This window comes from Limanda limanda, chromosome 4 (assembly GCF_963576545.1).
Source record: "Limanda limanda chromosome 4, fLimLim1.1, whole genome shotgun sequence".
In the NCBI taxonomy this organism is placed as follows: Eukaryota; Metazoa; Chordata; class Actinopteri; order Pleuronectiformes; family Pleuronectidae; genus Limanda; species Limanda limanda.
Window position 1 is genome coordinate 6,959,934 of NC_083639.1, and position 14,157 is coordinate 6,974,090.

The window sequence follows — 14,157 nt, forward strand, 5'->3', positions numbered from 1 at the left end:
GTACGAGCGTTTTGGGGAGACGGGAAAACGGCGACACAGACGTGAGGTGGTGAACTGCAGCAGATTATTGATCCAATTCATAATTTACATTAAAACCAACAGTTTTTCTCGCGCGACGTATCTGCTCCACATGATCCTTTTAATTAAAAAAATATAAAACAACTTTAAGCAAATTAGGTTCAGATTCGATTTAACGGCAGAGTTACGGAGCCGAGTCAATAATAGGTTTTAACTAGGGCTACGTTGTAGCACTTGCGGGCCCGAGCACCTGCACGCTGAAGCCTGTTGCAGTTTGGGGAGAGAGCGGTCGATGATCAAGCGCATGTCTCCGTGTTGGATGTGTTTTCCTCTCTGTGGCAAGGATAAAAGCTTCACTTCCTGTAGCCACCAGGGGGCGCTGTGATTTAAAGTCATGATTTCTGTGTAGATGTCATCAGGCTGGGACTCTTGTCTTACATGTCTAGTTTAGACTCAATTGGACAATAAACGCTTCACTTCCTGTATCCACCGGGGGCGCTGTGATTTTAAGTCATAATTTCTGTGTAGATGTCATCAGGCCGGGACTCTAGTCTTACATGTCTAGTTTAGACTCAATTGGACAATAAACGCTTCACTTCCTGTATCCACCGGGGGCGCTGTGATTTTAAGTCATAATTTCTGTGTAGATGTCATCAGGCCGGGACTCTAGTCTTACATGTCTAGTTTGGACTCGATTGGACAATATATGTCCGAGATACAGAACAACGTGTTTTGATGGCGTTTAATAAAACTTCGACGCCACTGACACACGGCCTTAAAACCATATGAATATCTTCGGGGGGGGCTGATGATACACACATGTAGTTTGAGTGAGGTACAACTATGAACACTGAAGTAACAGCATTTCGTGTTTCACGGCGAGTTGATGAACTTTGACGCCACGCCATGGTCACACGGTTTGACGAAGGATAAATCCCTAAATCATTTTTTATCTCCATCTTGTTGTGATGACACTCATCTGAATTTTGAGTTCATCTGATAAAAGCCCTGGGACAAGTACATCAAAGTAAAAATGGTTAATATGGTCAAAATGGCCACTAAATTCAAAATGGCGGACTTCCTGTTTGGTCTAACATATCGATCCAAGAGACTTATTTGTTTGTAATGTAAAGACACATGCCCTAATCATTTTTTGTACAAGTCGGCCAATCGTAGCGCCGGGGCTGCCCTTTAGGGGGCGCTAGTCAGTTTTTTTGCCACGCCCATTCCCTAAAACCATATGAATATCTTCGGGGGGGGCTTTTGATACACACATGTAGTTTGAGTGAGATGGAACCATGAACACTGAAGTTACAGCAATTTCGTGTTTCGCGGCGAGTTGATGAACTTTGATGCCACGCCACGGTCACACGGTGTGACGAAGGACAAATCCCTAAATCATTTTTTATCTCCATCTTGTTGTGATGACACTCATCTATATTTGAAGTTGATCTGATGAAAGCCCTGGGACAAGTATGTCAAAGTAAAAATGGTGAATATGGTCAAAATGGCCACTAAATCCAAAATGGCGGGCTTCCTGTTTGGTCTAACATATCAATCCAAGAGACTTATTTGTTTGTTATGAAAAGACACATGCCATACTCAATTTTTGTACATGTCGGCCAATCGTAGTGTCGGGGCTGCCCTTTAGGGGGCGCTAGTCAGTTTTTTTGCCACGCCCATTTCTTAAAACCATATGAATATCTTCAGGGGGGGGATGTTAACACACACATGTAGTTTGAGTGAGATGGAACCATGAACACTGAAGTTACAGCAATTTCGTGTTTCGCGGCGAGTTGATGAACTTTGACGCCACGCCACGGTTACACGGTGTGACAAAGGACAAATCCCTAAATCATTTTTTATCTCCATCTTGTTGTGATGACACTCATCTGAATTTGAAGTTGATCTGATGAAAGCCCTGGGACAAGTATGTCAAAGTAAAAATGGTGAATATGGTCAAAATGGCCACTAAATAGAAAATGGCGGGCTTCCTGTTGCGTTTTTCATAATGCTCTAAGAGGCTTTTTTTCATCATTAGTCACGATACACCTCTCGCCCTATTTTGGTGAAAATCGGTAATGTGGAAACCTAGCGGCTGGGTTCCAGGGGGCGCTGTTGAGCCATTTTGCCACGCCCATTTCCAAATACTCCAGAATACTGTCATTTTCACCACGTTCTAATAAACTGCAAAGTTTAGCAACTTTTTGAGCATTGGAAAGCCCTCAAAAAGAAAATTTAGAATAGTGACAATAATAATCCTTACAGATTCAATAGGGCCTCTCACCATTCGGTGCTCGGGCCCTAATAATATCTTCAAACACTGTGCGTGTATCATCAGATCGCTGCAGTGAACGGGACTGAGCCAGAGAGCACACAGAGCACAGAGCGCACTGGAGATTACTTATAAGAAATGAGGAAACTTTCCAAATAATATCCCAGAGGAGGTGAGGATCCACTGATGTGAGGGAATCGGTCCGATGCTTTAAATAAATAAATACTGCCGTGACACCGGTGCGGGGTTCTGCTCGATGTGTGCATGTGAATGAAAGAACGAGGGGGAAGCGAGGGTTCAGCGATCTCTGATCTCACACATTGTGTTATCCACAGCAGCAGCAGCAGAGTATCAGTGTATTTTCTTTATTAGTGACATCACTGCTGTCCCATAAAGTCGCTCTTCACCTCCACCTCACTAACAAACACCTCGCTGTCAGTGTCAGAAAGTTTCACTTCCTCTTCACATCGCTTGATGCCGTGACTCCGTCAGGACTCACGGTGGAAATCCATTGGTCAGCAGCATCATTTAATATTCACGCCGTGCTTTGCGTTGACCATTTATGGTGGAAAGTGGGCGTGTGGAGGGCGGATTTGGAGGCAGATCCACGTACAAAAGTTTCCAAGTGGACTGTGATTTTTAAAGCGAACATTGCGTTCAGGTGTACGTGCGCACGGTTTTATAAATCGGAATTATCTTTTGCGTACGCCATTTCCGGATTTTGTACGTACGTACTCTTTCAGGATGAATCCTACGCACTCTTTTATAAATGAGGCCCCTGTTCTGTTGAGTTCATTGGTGACTGGCTTTCTGATCCAGCGGCAGGAGAAAAAGTTGACAGTCAATATTGTTTCAGCTGGATGGCAGTTTAGCTGGAGGCAAGGAACATTCAATACGTAAATATGAGGCAGATTAAATTCTAAAAAGTCATCGTAGGAAAGATAAACCCAGCGCTAGGACAATAGGTAAACACTTGTTTTGTGTAACAAATGTACACCTAGACGGGGAGGTGGACTCTGTTTCTATGTGGAGGAAGGTTGGTGTAAAGATGTAACTGTTGAAGAAATGATGCAGCCCTAATCTAGAGACCATTTTCATTGACTGCAAACCAGTTTATTCACCGCAGGAGTTTTCCTCATTAATTCAGGTCGGTGTTTACATCTCACCTTAGGCCTGTGTTAGTGAAGCCTTACACCCCCTGGCTGACCACATAATAAACACGGACTGCAAACACCCAGACTCTCTGCTCGTTGTTCTGAGGGACTTTAACAGAGCGAACCTCAGCCTTGAACTCCTTAAATACAGACAGATCATTAAGTGTCCCACACCGGACAGTTGTAAACGATGCTTTTCACTCTGAAAGTGCAAGGCTGCACTGTTACCTGTGCAGCCTTGCAACTCTCTGGTACAATAGGCACTTGTTCGCAGCAATACTTCTGAATTGTGAATTCAGCTTTTATTTCATCAAACTACCTATAATTAATTAGAAAAAAACATAAAACAAATCACAGAAACATTCAACTTTATTACCACTTTAATTTCAGACATTCAATAAAATGAGCTACTTTTAAATCTACAGTGGAATGTGGGTTGTATGGCCTTCGTCTGTGATAACTCCTCAAGATAAGCACCTCTCTCTGAGAAGGGGGAGAGGCAGAAGAAGACTTTTTAATCAGTTCTTCTTGGTGTCATTGCCCCTCTTTGGCCAGTTCCATCTGAATTATCAGCAGGGCGAGTAGTGTATTTATTTTGTCAGGTTAAAAAAAGCAGTTTGTTTGCAAAAGGAGAAACCCTCGTTTTGGTTTCCAGTCCAAAATTAAGGTTTTATGGTGAGGAGATTGGGTATTGGTCGAACAGTAGGTCATAGTATTTGGTTTCAAACACCTCGACTCAGGCCAGGAATGTCCCTGAGTCCCTGTCCCTTGAATATGATGCTGAATGTATTCAAGCTAGAAGAAACATGTATTTGACCCCATATGTTTAAATGGGTTATAGCATTTCTTTTCGAACTAAACTTTAGAGTGTCCTTATGGTGCAAACATGTGACAGCGAGGCGGTTTGAAAGATTGTGTTTAGTGCAGACAGAGTGCAACACTTGTACACCTGTGCGCCTCAACCTCGCTGTTCAGTACATGGAGAACTCCCTGTTCTCACTTTCCATTAACAAAAGGCACTTTCATAGTTAAAACTCTCTCTAATATTACTTGCTTTAGAGTGAGGGGAACTTTTCAAGGACCATGTTTTTAAGCAGCCAATTAATCAGAGCTAAGTAGTTATACAGAAGGGTTGCCAACAGAGAGAAGGGTACAGGGAAGCAAAAACAGAAAGGAAGAGGGAAAGAAGAAAAGAGAAGAGATAAGTCCTGACAGAGAGGCAACATTGTCCTCCACATATCGTTTTTGACCCATGAATGAGAAAGAAGCTGGACTGCCCATACAAGTCCAACAAGCCCAATGCCTGCGATGCCTACAGCATTGTTATAACATGATTGGTTGCTGTCCATCGATGTGTTGACCCAATATAACCTCAGTTTCAGTGACCAACAAATCTGCCATATCAGCCCTTAAAATTATTGATGCTGCCTAAACTTGCAGAATCAATCAAAAATGAAATCGAAGTTAAGATTTGAGACAAATTAAATAATAAGGTTAAAATAACAGATTTATCCACCAGTAGCAGATGGTGAGCATTTTCCCTAAACATGATGCAGATGTTTATTGGCACAGAAAGTACAAAAGATGCAATCTGCTGCTCCTCACATCTAAGCATGATCTGGAAAGGGAATGAGGAGCTCTGCTTCACTTAATTCATCAAAAATTGCAGTGGCCCTCTTAGACTAATGTGTAATTCCAAAAAAACCTAAATGAAAAATGACATTTTTCCCTTTAGGTGTCTTAAACTTTGATTACTGGCATGTCAGCACTATTTGTTGATTGATTTGTGGAGAGCCTATATTTACTCCCTTATTTCATACAGGGTCAACTAGGTTCTACGGCTGTATCAGTAATGTGATGGGACTGGTTACCATACTTCACAGTTGCAAATGTTTAAAAAACCAACAGTAAAATTGTAAACATTAGATAAAAAGGTTTTAAATCGTGTGACCATTGTTGAAATAAACAGATGACAGAACAAACAGCAAAAACACTGCACACATCAATATAATTCTGCAAATACTGTTTACATAATTCAGATGAGAGTGACTCATGTCATTTCAGTTTGGTAACACTTAGACCAGACATACTGCTTTTGAAATTCAGGAGTCCTGTATTGCATCCTACTTTTACTGCCAAGCTCAGAAATAATATGTCAATTTCTCACCATATATTTATAAATTGTGCTTTCTCTGAAATCAAATGTTATGACTCTGGGTTTTTCAAACAACAACTCTGGTACAGGAGTAGCAGAATAAAGATGAGACCATTCCGTTAAGGGTTGCTGTGCCACATCCGGCAGCTGTCAAGAGACATTGCTGACAGCATGGGAACATCCTCTAGCCAAAGCACTCTGCATTGTTTAGGACCGTTGAATTCAAATTAATCATCTCAGAAAAATAGATGTACATTACAAAGTCAACATTATCTATTTGGAAAGGGACAATCACAGCTTTAGAGCTAGATCTGTAAAATGATTACTCTCAATGTGACTGATGGAGGATACTGTTATGAAAGAGAGTTGATATATGGAATTAATAATCTGGGGTTAAAATTAGACAAAACTGGAAGAGATTCCCAAAAGTAAGACTTGTGATATCTTGTTCAAGTGAACATTTGTGGCAAATTCAAAAGGATTATGTCAAGGTGTTAAAATAAAATATTCACAATTAAGGTATAAAAGGGTTTCCTGAGGAGAGTGACATTGACCCTTAACCACAAAATTCTACTGAAGTCATCCTTGAATCTTTGTACCAGATAAAATTGTATTTCTATGGCTGTTCGGAACAAAATAAGGTCACTGTGACCTTGACGTTTTTGTGTTGACAAGAAAGGGACGGATAGATGAAAAATCCAAAAACATAATGCCATTGGCTTTCACCAGCGCAGAGAAAAGGGTATTTAAAATTTTCTGAATTCTTAATTAAGTCTTATTCCTTAATACTCTGATCTAATAAGTGTTGACTCACTGGCAAATCGATGGCTGATATAATGGCAAAACAATCCCTGTCATGATCCTTGTCTTTTCTAAGATTTAACTTAGAATTAACTAAATTGTAAACTGGTGATTTGTTTCTACTCAGACCAAATCTAATTGCAAACTGGTAGTGAGACTGGTGGTTTGAACAAACTAACAAAATATTTTACTTGTTTGTTATATACAAATACACTTTGTGGCTTATAAGAATCAACCCCCCGGGCCGAGATGGAAATTGTCCTCCAGTCATGGTTTATGTAACCGCACTAGATATATAAAGTTTTTTTTCTTTTTTACATCCCACTAAAGGCACAGAGCACTAAACATGCTAATGAAAGACAGGAGTGCGTGAGAAGCTCTCAAGTGTCATTAGTACGGCATCACTATAGCTACAGCTGGTCAATCCCACTGATGAACAGTAAAGAGGTGAAAATGAGAGGAGGAAATACCATTAGGAAGAGGTAGGAAGGTCATCTCCAGCAAAAAGCAAGCTTGTTTAACTAAATTCTGCTTTGACCTCTGGCCCCGTTCAAAACACACACACACACACACGCACTATTCAAACACAAGTTCTGCTGCTAAGCACTCGATAGTCTTAAACACTACTTCTCATTGCAGTCACTTCTGCAGCCTTATAGTACAGAACATCACAAGCCGTGTTCATACCTGGCATTAACATGCCATCTGGGTGATCTGATCACAAGTGGACGGCTCCAAGAACATCGCTTCACACCTTACATTAGAACGTGTTGTGATAGAATCTGAAGCTTTTATGTGCCAACAGTGTTTACTCAGATCATGTTTACTTAACATGAATATTGTTATTTAGGGGTTAGCAGAGTGCATGTCTTTCTCTTTCCATTTTTACTGTTCTTGTGCTTGACACATTCCACTTGTGAAAGATTTCCTGCCCTCAAAAAGTTCTTGTTGCTATGCAACAAATCTGCCTGGCACTGAGAATAATGCTAGCTTACATGGGTTACAGAGAGTACACACACACACACACACACCCACACACACACACACACACAGCTCTTAGCCTACATCATGTACTTGTTAGAAAAGATTGGGCTATTAAGCTAGCACGAACAAAACATCTTTAATCTCTGTTGTTTTTGACTAAATAAGCCTTTTGAATTACAGCAACTTTCAGTCTCTGTGCTCTTATATCTACACAGGCTAGAGCAGACTGTATTACACTGAAATACAAACTTCTACATTACAAACAGCCTTATTTAAAAGATCCTCCAGTGGACCTTATTGTATAGTTCAAAAGTCAGAGTGATGAACAAGATTTGATCATGTACATATACATAAGGAGAATAATATATTACAATGCTACTTTGGTAGCCAATAACTATTCTTTTATCTATGATAAAAGGTTAAAACCACAGTGTTCTAATAAATAATAAAGACCAATGCTAGGTCATGGTAGGATAACATTACAATTTCTGAGCATGAGATATATTTAATGTAGCCATTTACTTAGACAAAAGAGGTTTCCTTGATATATTACAGTATACAGGAAGTGTTGAATAAATAATATAGAAGGTACAATGTAGAACAAGATAATAAAACACTGACTTCCAAATACTAACTAATTTGAAAATACTAATCCACCTAGTGAAACTTCTTAGAGTGAAAGAATGAAGTTTAAATGTAACCGAAGTAAAACCCTGGTGATCACTAAGTTATGTCACAGTCCTGGACGGACTGAGGAATATAGATGGAAACATACTGTGAAGGGGGAGAGAGAGACTTATCTCGAATGACACCTTCACGGAAGTAATCAGACGAGAGCCCCAATCCTTTTAAGTCATAAAATGTATCACTCTGTCATTAGCCATTTCTAGTCTAATTGAAGTCCTCAGGATGAGAGGCTACACCTGGAGAGGACTGTCCTTGATATAGCACCTGTCGATTATAAATAATAATCCCTACAATGGTAATCAAATGAGTCAAAACTTGTCTTAAATCGTTTTAAGTGTATATTGAATGAATGAAGTAATACTTTTGACAATGTACAAGAAAGTTTCAGTAATGGTTAAAAAATGTGGCAGAGGAAGCAAGATTTGCTTCAAACTACCTTCAAGGGCGGCGAAGAGAGATTAGACATCCAGGAAGTGTGTCACGATGAGTGATGGGGGGAAGAGAAGAGATGAAGCTGGTTTGGGAATGGTTGGCTTCTGAGCACTGACAGCCCGGGCTGCATGTTAACCAGAGCTGGCTGGTTGAGTGGCATTATGCAAATAACACACACTGGTGCTACCACACACGCACGCTTGCACACGCCAACAAATACTTGCTCACTCTGACTGGCTTTCTACTGCAGCTTGAGCCTGTCCCTCTCATGGTCACACCAAGGGCATCCCTTACATTCCCTTGGAAGAGAGGAGAGGAGAAGCAGGGAGAGGAGAGGAGAGGCAATGAAAAGTGGACACGCTATGAAAATCAGAAGAAGGTGGGACAGGTGTGGACAGAGGAGGAGGGAGGGAGGAGAGAGAAAAGGAAGGTGGAAAAGCAGAGAGTCTCTTTCAGGATGTTGCAGGGTAATGGAGATGAGATGTTAATATGCCTGCTAGTGATGCACTGCAGCAAAATGAAGGAAGAACGAGAAAGAGAAAAACAAGGAAGAGGAGGTGGTTGTGGACTTGAGAAGAGATCCCGGGGGATGAGAAAAACAGGATGAACAGAAAAGGATCGGCAGGAGAAAAGAGGGAGAGAGAGGGTTGCGATGTGAACCTTGATGAGGCTGATGATGCAGCATGATGATGTTTGCATAAACTGACACTGATGTCGCTGATGAATCTATAATGATGATATCAGCACAGAATTTCAAGGCCAGCACTGTATTTCTAAACAAAGCAACTTTGATTTTCACACAATGCTGAATTATAGTAAAGAGTATTTTATTTATCTTGTGGACATACTTAAACTGTTTGAAGGGGCTTCTGTCACATTCTCACATTAATGTACTATAAATATTAATATAAATAATTTATTTTAACCTCAAACACACACGCTGGAACTCCAGGAACTCTATAATGAATGAAAGAATTACGACTCTAATGGCCTGCTTCCAAGCCCCATACCATGTACCTGCAGCGTTGTCAGCATGATTCCAGCAAATAAGCTGTTTCTTCTCCCATCACTACAAACATTCAAAGCACATCTTTGATGTTACAGCTTAACTACTGCTAAACCTGCAGAGTAGCAAATCATCCTACATGTGGTTGTTCTCTAAAGACTGATAAAAGCGAAGAAGAATAACAGCAATTTCATTAGAAGATAGAGCTAAGAAAGAAAGAAGCCCATCAGTGGGAAAATGAAAAAAGATAACCGTTGTCATGGAGCAGAACAGAGTGAAAGGAACTGCTATGGGCCAGCTAAACTCGCACACAAGGACAAAAACAACCCCTGCTTTTCAATAATTCCAAGAAAGGGGTGTATGTTTGCATGTTTACTGTCATTGAGCTATACCTGATAACTGAAATCTCATTATTTTCCAACTTACCACCTGTTTTATAATGTTAATAGTCTTTTCTTTTGATTTATTACTTAAAGGCTACAAATCAACTGTTGTTTTGTGTATGTTCCAATATCTGTATAAAAGGAGTTTGTGTTAGAGTATATGGGATTTAGAGTTTTTTTGGGGGATGGGTTTTGCCGTGCAAAACCCATCTGTACTCTGCAACTGGAGTAAAGTCGAGGCAAACATCAGAGGTAACTGTCTACTTTGTTAGGGCAAGATAATCCTGATCAATACTTCAGTAAAGATTACATTTTAAAGGTTGTCAAATGCAGCTCCCTTCTGATCCCTCTCTGCCAACTTTCTGGAAGTCCTGTGCCACCAGCCTTGAGCCTTTCCCTAGGGAATTGTATAAATGTCAAGTTACATTTCTGCAGTGTAACATGTGTTTCTTTTCCCACTGGTGGTACAATTGCCTACATAGACAACTCTTAAAATATCTCAACAAGAAGCCAAATTGAGCTCCCAAACAACTCTGGCCAGATTTTTTATTCAACCTATCTCTAACTCCTTCCCCAAGGCCTGGTATAGGCCTTCAGAGGATGAGCTCTTCATATCAAATATGTCTGCAGGATCCAGTCTATTGTTTGCAATCATTGTGGTCAGGATGGTGACCTTGTTGCTGCCTGAATACTACAGCCAAAAAATAAGACTCATCAGTAGCTGAATACTGATACTGAAGTAAATCATCAAAACCATCAAAACCCTGATTACAATTCTAAGTCACAATATGCTGTAACCAGTTTCCTTTGCTCCAAATGAATTAGGTGCCAGAGATAATTTTCAAGATTTCAAAGTAGCCTTTTTAGAGTCATTTTAACAATGTCCTGGAACCTTTACTTCTGTCACCCTGGCTAGAGATACAAATAATTCCATTTTTATCTAATGCTGCATTTATCAATAATTTTTTTTTTTAATTGTTGACTGATGTAAACATTCTTTATTCATTTAATCCATTATCTTTTGATTACATTTTTCCTGGCAAATGGCCTGCTATGGATGCAGACATCCAAGAATTTGACCCTGTTCAGCCCTTTAATATCCCTCCCAGGTGATCCGCTTAAGAGTTTGTGTGAACGCTGAACCAAACGAATCAGTTTACAAATGGTGAACGTGAGCGGGCGTTCACTCCACTGAGAGTGGACGCTTGTGTGTGTTTGTGTGTGTCTGTGCTCAGAGCAAGTTGAAGTTTACATGCACACACACACACCGGGGCTACGACCCCACTCACTCCGCTACACAGTGAGATGAGAGGCACGTCCACGTGAAGCAGTCGGTTGGTGACAAACTGAAAATCACAGAGTTTCCTCTTTGATCCACCGCTGCTCAATAATCAGAAGGCCCTACATTTATATTTGACTCGAAATAAGGTAATTTCCACCCTGTTTTAAGCCTAAATATCCGCTGATATCTTTTGACGAGGTGCTTTCAGGGACCGTCGGAAATGCTAGCGTCCACTATTTTAGCCACTTCTGTGGACTATAAATTTAACATTAACAGTATAGAGTGATTTAGAGGAGTTTTTAAAATATCTCATATATCGCGATATAGCCTAAAAATATTACTGTATTTGATTTAGGCCATATCGCCTAGCCAAAGTCAGAATGGATAAGTGTCTAACTAAACTAAAATGACATATGAGTGTATTTGCATATAGACCGGGGAAGCAAGATTGGATCACAAGTCATCAATGGTGAAAAATTTGGTAATTCATTCTAATCCAGGTGTGAACTAATCAGTGACCAGAACAGTCATGACAGATGTGATTACCAGGTTAGCTACCCAGTTGTAAAATATCCATGCCACATTTCATCTGTCAAAATTAGAACCAACTATTTATACTCCACTGTGTCCTCAAGCTGAACCCCCTGTACTCATCTGGATCCTCTGTGTAGTCAATGGTCATCTGGCCTTCATTCTGCAGCAGAAGCCAGGAGGCTGTGTGGAGGTTAGATTGTTTTCTTTCCTGTAATAGTTTTTTCTCAGTTTTTCTCTTGTTATTCAAAGTTTGCCAAATGCAGTTGTCTTTCTAACTTTTATTGCTCATGAAATTTGGTCTTCAGTGTTTTTTTTATCTTCTTATGGCCCCTTTTATGGTAACTGGAGATGGAGTGCATCTATTATGCATTTATCTATTCACACAATCAATCACACAGCCTTTCTAGAAGAGGCGCTTTTTCAATCTCACATCATTTACACCCTACCAGCGCAGCCGTCAGGAGAAATTAAGGGTTCTGTGTCTTGCCAAAAAAGTTTTGGCAAGCAGATGATAAGAGCTGGGGAATTGAACCACCAATCCTCTTGTTAGTGGATGACCCACTTCTGAGCCATACATACCAATTATGAAAATGAATAATGGTGCATATTTAGTTTTGAATTTTATTTAGTTTTAAGTCCAAATCTCATCAAGGTCAGAAAGTGTTTAACGAATGCATAGTGAACGCAACATCAACCGTATAATTAATTGAAATGAGTGTCCCTTTGCGTAACACATTCCTCATGACCCAATGAAACATAATTTCATTCCTCAACAAGCAGCTCCTTGATAATACTATACTTTAAAAGAATGCAAACCAGGATCAAAGCTATGTTTATCTTTAGCACAGAAAGTACACTGCAGACCATATAGGACACTTTCACCATATTGGATGGTGGATTCAAGTCTGGCCCAAAGCAAACCACGCTCTTCATTCACAGTATGGCATAAGAAGTACGGTCTTTGTAGTATGGACGTTTCACATAAATCATGAATGACGACCATAAGAACATGCCTTTGGCTATAATGTTCTCTTTTTATGTTAAATGTTCCTCTTACAGATGATGATTTCACGTAAAAAGGAAGATGGATGGTATCTCACTGTAGAGGGAACTCTTTAATTCCCTTTTTTGTGAAAGATGCGTGAGCTAATTGGCTAATGGTTACCCCGGATCCAACAAGAAATGGCCCAGTTGCCTAGGACTAAAGAGAAGTATGTCACATTCATTAGGAAGCACCAAGTATGAGGGTGCCATACTGCTCGTAATGGATGAGACCTGCAAAACATAAAATGATCTGTGGATGCACAAAGAATACTAAAGATGCAAAGATAAATGAACAATGTTGGAGCACCAGATTCTACTAATTACTATAGGAGAGAACTGTCTTTGTTTAAAATGCTGTGTGTTTCCCAACCAAGATATTCAACACCTTTGCTTTTGCTAGCTTCATCACAACTATAGAATGGCTTGTTTGTGTCTCAGAGCTTACATAAAGAAACCATGATAAAGGGAAGGTTATTAGTTATTACAGGAGTACCTTCTCACAAGTCAACAGTTATTTTTCCCTATTGGGATTGTTTGCTTTTTCAGTTTATCTTTTACCTTAACTCATAATATTTATTACCCTGGATTTCCAGTCTTTAAGCTAAGCTAAATACCTCCAGTCACCATCTGTGTGCAAATAAATTTAAATTGAATTGATAATTTTCTTTTTTGACAATGTGTTTGATGTATATTTCCAAGCATTCAAATGATGGCAGGATGCTTCTTGTTCCCGCACACTTCACACTAGCAGTACCTTTTCTATGATTTCCACATGCATTTCATCTTTCTTGTATGTCGTATGTTTAATCTTAAAATCGACATCATACAAAACTATAGCATACTCCAGAGAGTTTATGAGGGAGAAAAGGTTTACAACTAAAAAGGGAAAAAAAACCAACATGCTGTTCCCTGATTATGGTGCAAGACAGGGAAAGATGGATGAATGATAGCACGGCTTAGACAATATGACAATGCAAGCATAAAAAACGACTCGTGGTCTTTACACACCAGGGACGTGATGAAAAAGCAACCCTGAAATGAGAAATACTGGCCTGTGAACATTTAGTATTGAAAATATTCCTACCAGCAGCAATGAATATTTGCGACAGTTGCAAACAAAACTTTAAATTGGTTTTGTCAGCTCATTTTTCAGTAGTTGATCTTAGTTAGGATTTTGTCCTCCTACCAACAATAAAAGTAAAGATTTATTTTACTAGTTAGAGATAGAGAAGGAGACGTCCATTGCCTCCAACAGGAGCTGAAGGTCTATGGAGACATATTTTAGGATGTCGGGGGGGACAGCTCAAGGTCGCGTGGTGGCAAACGACCATTGCAGGATAATATTGATCCAGTGAAGCATCTGGCAGTCTGAGGTAAGTCATTACACAGTTTTATACTAAAC